The sequence below is a fragment of the Octopus bimaculoides genome, chromosome 4, assembly GCF_001194135.2.
Source record: "Octopus bimaculoides isolate UCB-OBI-ISO-001 chromosome 4, ASM119413v2, whole genome shotgun sequence".
In the NCBI taxonomy this organism is placed as follows: domain Eukaryota; kingdom Metazoa; phylum Mollusca; class Cephalopoda; order Octopoda; family Octopodidae; genus Octopus; species Octopus bimaculoides.
Genome location: NC_068984.1, coordinates 68,743,394 through 68,757,336, shown reverse-complemented (window position 1 = coordinate 68,757,336; position 13,943 = coordinate 68,743,394).

Here is a 13,943-nt window from a genome sequence, read left to right as displayed (position 1 = left end):
TATATATATATATATATATATATATATATATATATATATATACGCATTCTGAATATGTATTTATATGTATGCATATCCTTTTGTCTATCTGTATGTATGTACGTTTGAATAGAACAGATAAGAGATGTGAGTTAGAGAAAACATGCTTTTTCTTTTCACTTACAGCTGTTTCATAATCCTGTTAGTTTTATAATAGATACTACATCAACATTCACACCTATATTAAACATTCATATAAATGTATGTGAGTGTGTACAGCTATATATACAGGGCTGCTGAGGAGTAAGCTAGTAGAATAATAATATGGAAACTCTACTCAGAGAGCACGCTGACCAGTATATATCACGCACGCACGCACGCACGCACGCACGCACGGTACTGTTTTTGATGAAGAGGTGAACTGAACGAAGCTGCTCTTCTTTGTCCTCCTGCCGCGATGTAGGCTCATCTGAGATTTCGGATAGAAATTTGACCAGGTACATTTTGAACGTTTCCACATTTGCACCTTGCATATCACTTAGGTTCTTTGGCAGGTTGTTTAACAGTCGTGGTCCCATGAGACCCAAGCTGTTGCAATACTGGGTCCTTATATTTAGTATTATGCAGTACCGTCCACATCGGTGGTTTCTATAGCTTTTAATTCCAAATTTGGGAGCTAGACATTCCAGGATCTTACATATGTATATCACTGCGTACCTTTCTCGCCTTCTCTCCAGGGATTAGAGCATCAGTTCTTGTGGCCTCTACCAGTAGCGCATCTGTTTCACTGAGTCGATCTTTTTTGTACAGTGGGGCTGGATTGCCTCAGGCTCGGCCACCAGTTTGATGCTCTGTAGCGGCCACAATTGGGAGTAGTAACCCAGACGACTGAGGGCAAATTTCCTCCTGCTTCTGAATGATCTAAGGATCCATCCACCTACTCGTCTGCATAGTGTACTCGCCTGCATACGTATATTATTCTTTTACTTGTTTCAGTCATTTGACTGCGGCCATGCTGGAGCATCGCCTTTAGTCGAACAAATAGACCCCCAGGACTTATTCTTTATAATCCTAGTACTTATTCTATAGGTGTCTTTGGCCGAATCGTTAAGTTAAGGACACTTAAACACACCAACATCGGTTGTCAAGCGATGGTAGGGAGAAAAACACAAGCATACAAACATATGTATATAAATATAAATGTTCTTTGTCTCCTCATACTAAACGGAGCTGATAGGATTGATGTAAAGTCTACCCTCGGTATCTCGATATCGACTGCCAGATGTATTGTTTTGAACTGTAGGATTGTAGTAGTACAATGCTGTATTATAGGTAATGTTTCCGTCGTTAACCCTCTATTTTTGTGGGAAATTCTACAGAGTACTTATGCGTTGCCCGTTAATGTTTAACAATGTTGTTTTGCTTTAACATGCGTGATGTAATGAATCACAAATTGCTCCTCGTTTTATGTGCATGGTGAACAGGAGATAGTGTGTTGTATATGCGTTAATTGTGAAGTTTACAGCTTTCACATTTGCAATCAAATTCTTAAATCACGTCGGTATTCTAAGAAATGAGTAAACTAAGCACCATAAAGTTATAAGAAATATACAGCAACAAATATATAACATATCACACTTATCAAATATACAAAAGACACACTTGAAATATTATATAAATCATATGCATACTAATTATTAAAGAAATGAATGCTTCATCAGGCATTAGCAAAGATAAGCTCCTATAACATAAAAACGGATACACTAATAACATATTGCAAAGACTTTAAGATAGAAAAAACACTTGTACTTACAGCGAATCAGAAAGCATTTAAAAACAATTAACAGGCTACTAATGACTAATGAGATTTATAAACTCGATTGTAGAGTTGAAAGTTATAAACTTCCTGACTCTAACTGTTATATCAGCCATACAAATATGATACTATAGTCGTGGCTTTCCATGCTCATAAAACAAGGAATAATTGTATTCCAATAGGCTACACAACGCAAGACATAAATGTAAAGGAAAACAGTAGTAAGCGATATTTCTATGTCCTACAGGATTCTTTAGAAGAAAAATACACTGTTAAATGACAAAACCCTGCCTACTATGGAGACAGCAAAATATACCATCCCACATCACTTTGGTGATGCGATTATGAAAATCTAGGAAATGGAAGATGGATTTTAAAGTTTATTAGTTTTGCAACAACTGCAATGGTCTTGTGCGAAAATATGGAAAAAGTAAACTCGATAAAAACAAAATAAAAGTTGAACACAGTCGAGTATTCAATGCATCACACACACACACACAAACACACACACACACACACACACACACACAAACACACGCATACACACATACACACACACACACACATACACATATATACACACCAACAACCACACATCAGCAAACGCACAAACGCATGTATGCGTGTGCGTAGAGAGAGAGAGAGAGAGAGAGAGAATGCATAAATATAAGCTCTAAGTAATATTTTAATGTTAATAGAAATCTCTTGGTTTCTATACATTTCGCACGCAGTGAACCACATGTTTATTGAAAAACTTTATACGTGATTTAGCCTTGGTAGATTACTGGTAAATATTTTCCTGAAGCAGAAGTGATTGAAATACAAAAGGAGTGGCGTTAAGATACACGATCTGTACATAGAGGTAATCTACCTGGGCTTTTAATTCAACACTTTATAACTTCTGCTACTCAATTCCTTTTTACCACTTTATGATTGAGAACAATCCTCTGCCTTTCTCTCACTTTTGCACCCTCGCTCTTCTACTTCAGTTTGCCACTGTATTAATCTTACCGTTTCAAGGCGGTGATCTGGCAGAAACGTTATCACGCCGGGCGAAATAGTTAGCGCTATTTCGTCTGCCTTTATGTTCTGTGTACAAATTCCGCGGATGTCGACTTTGTCTTTCATCATTTCGGGGTCGATAAATTAAGCACCAGTCGCGTACTGGGGTCGATCTAATCGACTGGGCCCCTCATCCAAAATACCGGGCCCTGTGCATAGAGAAGAAAACATTACTCTTGCCGTTTCGTCACCTATGTCCTCTAACAAACTTTGTCATTCTTCTTGCTTCTTACCATTTCCCAGTTCTTGCAACAACTTCATAGCTGCCATTTCACTACGCTTCTCACACTTTCTCATCCCAATCCCGTTATGGCTGTGTGTGTGTGTGTGAAAACGGAAATATTACAAAACGTTTCTTGTGCAAGATTAGCTGTGACACAACATCAGTACCATGAACTGCGGTCGCTGAATGTTTCGGGTGTTTCAACATCAGACACAACTTGACCAGGTTATCCAATCGGCATTGCCCGAGCCTTAGTTTGAGTCCCAGAAGCAATGACCCCCAAATCTATTTGCTTTATTTTCTTATTTTGTCTATAGATGAAGTCAAAGTTTTAATGTAAATGTATGTTCTCCATTCAAATGTCTTTAGTTCCCTATTGGTGCACATTGTATTCACATCCAACTGAACAGGTACAGTTATTTCCAGTGAGATATGACCTCAGTGATTGGATGTATAAAAATAAATACCATACAATTATTCAACACTGTGTTATGACCTGTTTTCAGCTCGGTGAACCAGATGAGCCCAAGATATTGATTTCTATTATTGGCACACCGACTGCATTTTGGTAGTTCCCCACCCCCACCCTTTTTTTGTAAGGTAGAATCAATTTCCCACAGAACTTCGTTGATATTTTATTATGTCGAAGGTGGTGAGCTGGCAGAAACGTTAGCACGCCGGGCGAAATGCTTAGCGGTATTTCGTCTGCCGTTACGTTCTGAGTTCAAATTCTGCCGAGGTCGACTTTGCCTATCATCCTATCGAGGTCAATAAATTAAGTACCAGTGACGCACTGGAGTCGATGTAATCGAATTAATCCATTTGTCTGTCCTTGTTTGTCCTCTCTATGTTTAGCCCCTTGTAGGCAATAAAGAAATAAGAAACGTTAGCACGCCGGGCGAAATGTCTAGCGGTATTTCGTTTGACTTTACGTTCTGAGTTCAAATTCCACCGAGATCGACTTTGCCTTTCATCCTTTCGGGGTCGATATATTAATTACCAGTTGTCTAATAGACTGGCCCCCTCCCCCAAAACTTCGGGCCTTGTGCCTAGAGTAGAAAAGAATATTTCCTTATGTCGATTCCGTAATAATGAAATGTTAATTTGACTTATACCGGATTTGAAAACACAACAGAGAGGGCCGTAACTAAACGTTGCTGTAAAGTTGCCAAAGATCTCTAACGGTTCGGCCATTCCTCACCCTTATTAACAAGCGAGAAGTAAGAGGTAGAAGATTCTACATAATTAGTAACAGTCAATGTCTCCATACTGTAACACAAATGTGTGCTTGAGCAGCAATATAAGAAAGAAAAATGTAGATTATCTAAATACTGAATCAACCATATTTACTACGAATACTTTTGGGACCTTATTTCACCAAGAAGAATTCTTAACTGAGATAAATAAAAGGAAACAAGAAAAAGTGAAAGAGAGAGAGAGAGAGAAATTTTACTTGTGTAGTCTTCATTAGTTCTGGACTAACAGATTTACTGCATACAGAGATAGCAAATTTAATGCCAGCGAACTTGTAAAAGATTTAACTATGCAAGATAGAATCAGTACCGTTTATCGCTCGAATGCTGCTGGCATTTATTTATCTACACCAATTGTAGATGAAAAGTAAAAATCAACCCATAACAGGGTCTTATCTAAAATCTTAATACCAGGCGAGATGACCGAGTAGATACAGAAAATTTGACTTATTGTTCATAGGCTATAAGTTCAACTCCGGTGCAAGTTATTTTCTAGTGTCAGAGGAGACGGAACACTTTATTCTGCAGTTTTAATTCATTTACTCGTTTGCAGAAATCGTTACTTGATTATTCGCCTCTTATAAATGTGACTTGCTACCAAAGAACAGATTTATCATTCATCTACTCGATTATGTGAAAGTGGAAATAACCACCACCGTCACCATCGTAACTATCATCATCATCATCATCATCATCGTCGTCGTCGTCGTTCAACTGCTTTATTTAAAAGACAGTCAAAACCATTTAAGACCCATTGCAGCTTTTAAAATCTATAATGATATCATGAACACATGTAGGCATACAAATATCCTGCCGCTGGTCAGGATTTGTATTCGTAGGTGGAGTTTAACAAGAGAGTCACAACACTTCAACACTCATTGCAGCATTTAAAATCCATTATGATTCCATGAACACATGTAGGCAGGCAAATCCTGTCGCTGGCCAGGATTTGTATCTCTAGGCACAATCTTAACACAAATGCACCGAGCAGAGGCAGATATTGTAAAACTTCCCATCCCGCACTCAAACATTTCAGTATTGGAGCTTTAGTTTTTGCTCTCAAAGTGAAGAAATGTAAATTTAATCTAAATAGGATATGATTTGCAGAATGCAGAAAACGAGAACAAATGTAAAGCTAACGATTTTTTCTGTTCACTAATTGCATTCTTGAGACAACTAGTATTCCTTATAAAGGCATATCATGACTTAAGGGAGATTTTGTTTTATTTTAAATGGATATGGACTGGTGTTTGTTATCGAAAATAATACCCATATTTACCTTTATAATTACTGATGACGGGTGTGATCGCTATTAGAAGGTTATGTATACAGTGAAACTACTGAATATAAGCCCAGCAGAAGATGACCTATGAAAGACAAACATGTTGATAGATGCGTACATGCATTTCCTCTACGATGTAGTTGTAAGGGTGATGTCATACCATACGTTGTGTCTTAGGTATCAAAACCTGGCAATGCCCATTCTTATCGGTGCTTATTTCTTAGAAAGAAAGAAAAAATCTACTCCAGCGGTAATACTTAATCGATATAGAAATGAGGAAACGTAAATTTGACCTTAACAAGATTTGAACTCGAAATATATATCGCAATGCTTTCTGTCCTAGAATCTAATGACTCTGCCAATTCCCCGCTTCCGTACATGTATTGATGACTTTATCAATTTGTAGTTTACAGCTGTTTTAAGGTGGTGGACATGTAAAATCATTACAACGTCCGACAAAATGCATTGAAGTATTGAGTAATAGTTCTTCATGTTTTATATTCAAATCACAACCAGGTGGACTTTGCCTTCCATCCTCCCACATTCAATAAAATAAATTACCGTTTTCCAAAAATGCAGTCTTATAGCTAATGTAGAAAGCAGTAGTTAGAAAAGTATTGGAGAACAAGAGGTAAGTTCCCTTTAAGATTGAGGTTATACTTCGGTTTTACTTATTAATTGGTTTCAAATTTTGACCCAAGGCGAGCAATTTGGGGAAAGAGAAAAGTCGATTACATCGATCCCAGTATTCAACTGGTACTTGTTTTTATCGACTCTGAAAGGATGAAAAGCCAAGTCGACCTCGGCGGAATTTGAACTCAGAACGTAAAGACGGGAATAATGCCGCTAAGCATCTTGCCCATGTGTTAACGATTCTGTCAGCTCACCGCCTTAGCCTCGCTTATTAAATGAAATCAATTAATTTCACTAAGACTGTTTCTACTACAACTGCTGGTGCCATTGTGGATTGAACGAAAATATATAATCTAAAAGAATCTCTTCCAGTAATGATAAAGATATTGGTCTTTCGTGTTCAGTCTGAGGAAACCAATGTGTATAGAGGAGAAACAACAGTCACATTTCTCTAAAACGTACTAAGTTAACTTGTGTGTGTGTGTGTATAGACACACATTTACATATATATATATACATATAAACTAAAAGGTTTCTGTCTACGACCTTTGCAGGCTCCAGAGTTTAACGGGATTTATGTAGCTAATGTTCTTTGACTGCAAGTAAAATACGAACAAGAAGGTTGGGAAAGAGGATTGACATTTTAAGTGGGGATAGGTTGACAGTATGTGTGGAAAGAGAAAAGGAGAGGCTTGTGTGTTGGGTAAAACTTTGGGTAAATGCTGCAAAACTGTCAACTGTCTCTTTGCTTTTTCTACATTTAATGAAAGAAATAACACACACAATTCTGTGGATCATAATTTTGAGCGTGTCAAGGAGTGGCTCCATGCAAAAAAAGTCGAGTAAACTGGAGAACCTTACTAAATGACATTGGCCCACATATACCACGATGAGTTTTCTTGAACTCTGATTTTTATTTGCTGTCGAGAAAATCAAATTTTGTATTAAATGAAGGAAGAAGAATGCCAGACAGTATAATTTTTTCTTTGCAAATTATATTATTGATCTTTTGGTATTTCAACATGAAAAATTGCTCTTTTTAAAGTCTGAAGAAATTGGCCTCAGAGGGAGAAAGCAATATCTAAGCAAGAGTTTAGTTGTAGAATGACATTCTGAGGACAGAGAAGTTATCGTTTTGATTGAATTTTGTTTGTAATTTTTCTTCCAAACTTTGAAAAGAGCATTTTTTCATGCCGATAAATCTCAAGATCGGCAGTATAAATTGTTTACATATATTTGAAAATAATTGTTCTGTCTGGCGTTCTCATTTCATTTAAATATATATAACTGCTATAATAATGCCCGTCGAAACATTTTACGTTTTGTTTCGATTATTTATTATCAACGTTTTAACCGGGCTCTTGGGTAACTTAATGTAGACATTTTTACGAAGGAAACTAATTGTGCAATTTTGTATTTTCAGAGGGATTTTAAGCAATAATTACGATACCTTTCGTATAGAGATTCACATATAACAGTGATTTACGTAAGGATAGTCAATGATATAAGAGGCCGTGGTACACGGCTTGTTATATCATGGTCAAAGCTCGGCTGGAGAGCGAGAGAAACACTATAAGGATAAGCAAAGAGCCTTTCTATGAAATACTAATTGTACCACATGAAGAAAGCTCCAAGGGGAAAGAAATCCATTTGAGAATGTTGTGGAGGACAAACAGAAGACAGCAAATGAGAGCCAGGAGAGAGCAGTCATGATCCCACCATTACTAGTTTAACCACTTTAATATATATATATACATATATATATATATATATATATAAAGAAAAGAAAATTTAAATAAACAGAAAATGGAGAAAAATTGACTTACATCAATTATTATTTATTAATTCAATACAAATAGATTGCACCCCATCTAACACCTGTTTCTGCTTCCAATATTGTATGGTAGAGCCATTGATAAGATGTTCTTAGGAGGGATAGGTGATATATCGGTAGTGTAATGGATACTTCTATTCCTTAGACGGTTATTTTAACCTCTAATTCAGATAACCTATACACACACACACACACACACACACACACACACACATACATTCATATGCCCTTTAAGGCGGTGAGCTGGTATAATAGTTAGCAATCTGGGAAAAATTCTAAGCGGCATTTCGTCCAACTTTACGTTCTGAGTTCAAATTCTACCGAGTTCGACTTTGCCTTTCATCTTTTCGGTGTCGATAAAATAAATACCAGTTAGGCACTGGGGTCAATGTAATAGACTTTCCCCTTTCTCGAAATTACTGGCCTTGTACCAAAATTTGAAACCAATATATATATATATATATATATATATATATGACACACCTCCATAGAGTTTGAGAGGCTGTAGGAGAGGATAAGCCATCAAAGTCATCATCGGATCTCGAAAGACAACCAAGAGATTTTGGTGCATGCATATACTTATATGTGTATACAAAGATATGTACGTCTCTATGTATTAATTTATGTATTAATCTCATTATATGTTATCATCTACAAAAACGTGTTCTCTTTGACATATAGCTAACAAGGAATTTATTCGTTATTATAATTCGTTTGAACTCTAGCGAGAATACTTCATAAAATATCAAACTCTTCCTAACGGTTAATTTGGAACTAATTAGAATATATCTATAACAATTGATTAAAGGAAAATCTATGTTAATATACATGATCAAATTAATCAATCACGCAATACCATATACATTTTGGTGTTCCGAAAGTAAGTAGCTATGTGAAGTCTATATATAAAAGATCTATGTAGTTTTATTTTCTACATATATCTTTACTTTGCAGCATACGCATATTGCAAACACTACACATACACATAGACACACACACGTATATAGACATATATATATATATATATATATATACAGGATGCGTAAATTATTTGAGGACAGATTTATGCTTATAAGGGAAAAGGACAGATATATAACAGCTTTATTTGTCAAAAATTGGTATGAAGATAAAAATAAACTTTCTTTTGTATAATGTTATTCAATAAAGCCACCATCAGCTTCAACAACTGCTTCTATACGAGATCTAAATCACCTACATGCTCGAATCAAATGAACCTGAACTTTACTCTGACTATGGCAACGCTCCACACGTAAAAGTCCAATAGACTGAGATCTGGGGAATTAGGAGGTCAAATGTTAGGGTTATGTAATCATGAAAATGTTCAGCTATCCATTCCTATGTTACTAGAGCCATGTGTGTTAGTGCAGAGTCTTTCTGAAACAAATATGGCCTTCCATTTGTATATACTGTCTATCCAGGCTGAACAATTATTTCCAGGACCTCAATGTAGGTGGCAGAGTTAACTCTAAGGCCTTGTGGAATGACGTAAGGAAGCATCACATGTCCTTCATTGCTGACAACCTCTAAAACCATGACATTTGCAGGAAATGTTGTATGCATAACACCTGAAATTTCAGAAGGGTCTGCACATAACCATCTGTCATTTCTTCTGTTAACTTTTTGATTTTGGTCGAAGCTATTCTCGTTTGAGAAAAACGAATTAAATCAGTGTCTGTTGGAATTTTCAGTTTGTCTAAGAGCCTTTTAGATCTGATGTAATGATTTTCTTTTGCTTTATCTGACAAATTGACCTTTCCTCATCATATAAGACTTATATCTGATGTCTTTGTCGACAACATTTCTGACAGTTCCTTCTGACACATGAAGATTTTTTGTAATTGAGCTCATGAACTTTGTGGGATTGTAATCAATGGTCTGTTGAACTTGCTGGATAAATTCAAGTGTTCAGAGCGTTTAGAATGCTTTTTATGCTTTGATACTGGTGATACGTTTCCATCCTCAGTCTCTAGCTCCTGACAAACTTTGTAGACGAAAGACCTGGTGACTTTTAAAAATCGAGATATTTCTATATCGCTATGCTCAGCCTTTATAACCACAATAAAAGCATGCCTCTTCATTTCTTGAGTAAGCTGAGGGTCTGCTATTATTAGTTTCTGAAACAAATATTATACAGATTTAGCAAACAATGACCAATGACCCAAAAAGGTATGTCCTCAAATACCTTATGCATACATAAATACATGCATAAATACACACACACATATGTCAGTGAATAAATGAAAGGAATTAGCATTCGATATATTTGGTTGAAGTTCTATGTATATAATAACAGTCTTTAAACTCTCGTCTGCGCAGGACATATCAATATCATCAGATGTTTGGAATCGTCATAGAGAGAATTCAAAAGAAATTTAAAATGGCATCTAGTTGAGAGAATATTTAAGTCTCTATTGGTCTTGAGAAGGAGCAAGCACAATGCTGGCGTCGCTTTGTTAACATTTGTTAACATCAGTTCTTTGCAATGAATATTGCACGAAATTGGACAGATTAGATGTTCTTGTTAGATAATCTAAATTCTATATAATGTCACATTCCAAAATAACCAATTTGATGTTCTGGGGTTACATTGATCTCGCATGAGCGACAATAAATTTCTTCGTGCACTAGGAAGTATAGAACTCACTGTTGTGAGTGGGACAGTTAGACCTAGAGTCGTATATCCTGTTTATCAATGGTCAATATCATGAAGTTCATTAACAGGGCGTATTTCTTTTACAGTTGATGGATAACAGCTGAGGGTGGGTTATTTGCCGTTTCTTAGAGTCAGAATTCGTAATTATGAATCCCTCTTTATGTAATGTTGGGGAAGTCGTTTCCATATCCATAGGGTCTCCAGATGAAGAGGAGTAAGCAAGTGAAGTATTCCTATCGCTAAACCGAATATAGTGTTTAGTTACATATATCTTCCTCAAAAATTCATTTGCTGTAGTGTCTCATAATATCATCGAATAGTATGAGTCAAACACAGGCCACTGACTTTCCGATACAAACACTTTCCAATTGACAGCTGCTGGTTAACATGTAGGATGAAGATTACGTGGGTGTGTGTTTGCGTCTGATGTAGCTTGCAATGTTAGTTATTATCAACACAGCACTGCGTCTGTTGTTGCGTGTATTCTATGCTTAGATATCATCTAACCATTAATGGCTGACATTGACGTTATGGGAATAAAAGACGTTACGGTATCTATGGCCTCCTAGGATATGCTTTATAATTTGCTTCAGGAAGGTCCTAATTATAGTAGCAGAAACATTTAGAGTGAATAGAGATTAAACCAGATTACATTTTTATTTCTAATTCTCTTCATATCTCATGATGCACACCTGCCATACGCCCACGGGGAGTTAAATGATGCAGAGACTAATAAAAACTAAACTGGTTTCAAATTTTGGCACAAGACCAGCATTTTCGGGGGAGGGGTAAGTCGATTTTAACGACCCGAAACTGGTACATATTTTAGTGACCTCAAAAGGATGAAAGACGAAGGTAACCTCAGCAGATTTTGAACTCCAAACGTTTGAACGGGTGAAATGCTACTAAGCGTTTTGCCCGGCATGCTAACAATTCTGCCACCTCACCACCTTAATAATAAATCAGAATAATGTTAAAAATCAAGATGTACTCATACGTGTATGTGACTGTGCGCAAATGTATAAACTACAGTAAAACAGTAGATATAGATTTATGCAAGTATATTTAGTCACGCATACTACCATTGGTATATTTATGACATATACGAGAGGTGCTGAAAAGTTCCTGGCTTTAAGGGTATCAGGAAAGGGTAGAGCTGTTACCTTTACAGGGGAGGTAGGACAGCTATTTAGGAGAAGATATGCAAAAGGAAATCATGATGATATACATTATAGCTTTTTTTTGGCAGCTTTAACGTCTGATGGCGGCTCCTACAGTGGATTTTGATAAAATTAAAGCACAAACGGTCATGAATTTCCCCATTTTGCAAGGCAAAGGAGCGACAGAAATCCATGGAGATATAATGGAAGTCTTGAAGCATGGGTAACCATCTTACTCCACAGTGAAAACCTGGGTGTCAAGGTTTGGGGTCGGTCATTTCGAGATCACTGATGAACCCAGGTCTGGGCTGCCAACTTCAGCGACCACAGAGGACAAAGCCGACGCTGTGCACGTCATGATTCTCAAGGACCGCCGGATTTCAGCTGAGACCCTGGGGATTTCCAGTGAAAGAGTCGACCGCATCATACACAACATTCTGGACATTAGAAAGCCTCAAACAAAAGGAGTACCAAAGTACCTAAACGCAAATTAGAAACGCATGAGAATGAGAACACCAAAGGTATATATGCTAAATATCTATTCATCTACCAATCAATCTTTCTATCTACCTATCAATCTCCATATATGTGTGTATGTATGTGTGTGTGTGTTGTGTGTATATGCATATATGTATGTGCCACCCCCCCCCACACACACACACGCACACACATATATATATGCATATACAGAAGCATATATGCATTGTGTATGTGTGTGTGTGCATGTATGTGTGTGTGTGTGTGTGTGTGTATAAATTATTTTTAATGTAGACACAAGGTCTGAAATTTAGTGGGAGAGGGCTAGCTGATTCCATCAGTGACAGTACTCGTATTTATTTATTTTATCGACCCCGAAAGGTTGAAAAGCGAAGTCAACCTAGTCAGAATTTGAACTCAGGACGCAAAGAAATTCCGCTAAGCACTTTGTGTGGCAGGCTAACGATACTGCCCGATCGTCGACTTTCATATACACCGGGTGTTCGGTCTAAATTTGCTACTTTGCATAAAAAGAAGAAAAAAACACAATATCCTAATAGAAAATAAAAGTATTTAAAAAATCAAAAAATATCAACTAGATTATGACTGGGAGATAAATGTTTGCTCAAAGTATCCGAACTCAGCTTTCACCACGGCCTCAAGGCAGGTCCATAATCTGGCGCATGCTTTCCTCACAAAGTCGCTGGGAAGATATCCAAACACCTTGATCTTGGCTACCAGCTCGGCATTGGTGTTGCAGGTAGAGTCCCACATATAGTAATCTATAGGATTAGCAGGTCAGAATTTGGGCCCGGCGAAGTCATCCTGCTGCCTTCCAACATCAAGTCCCTCCAGCCAGGGTTTGACCACACTCAGCAGCTTTATATAGCCATGTAAACTGAGACTAAGACCCTGTTCAAAGATGTGAGGATGAATCTGGCGTGCAGACGCAGTCAGTACGCCACCTGTGTGTCTTGCTGGTCACAAGTTTGTAGTCTCCGTTGCAGCAGTCCATGTTTACAGTGTTCACAAGGTATTAAACAGCAGTCATAATATCGGGATTATGATACCCAGCACAAATCCTCATGAATAAGGTAGCTCATTTCCAATATTCACATGGCTTCCAGTGGTCCATGTCACCTAAATTTTTCACAGCGACAACTTTCGTCTTTATGCATTCCAATACGTTTGAGCATTCATCATTACATCAAGTTGTTCCTGAAAAAAAGAAGCTTTAAAATATCGTCAAATTTATCCCAAACACCCTCCATATATATACATATACATACATACATACATACATACATACATATATACATGTATATATATATATATACAAATAGTAAATGAGTATATGCATATATACGTACAGGTATGTGCATACCGACATCCACCTGTATGTATAGGTGCATATCTGGGTACAGGACATTGCAAACAAACGTAGACGAGAACACACGAGCCACATAGAGAACATTCTCCTTCATCAGCCACCCACGTTTTAACACCGGCGTTTCGACGAGCTTGGGCAGGACGCATCGCTAAAACGGCTC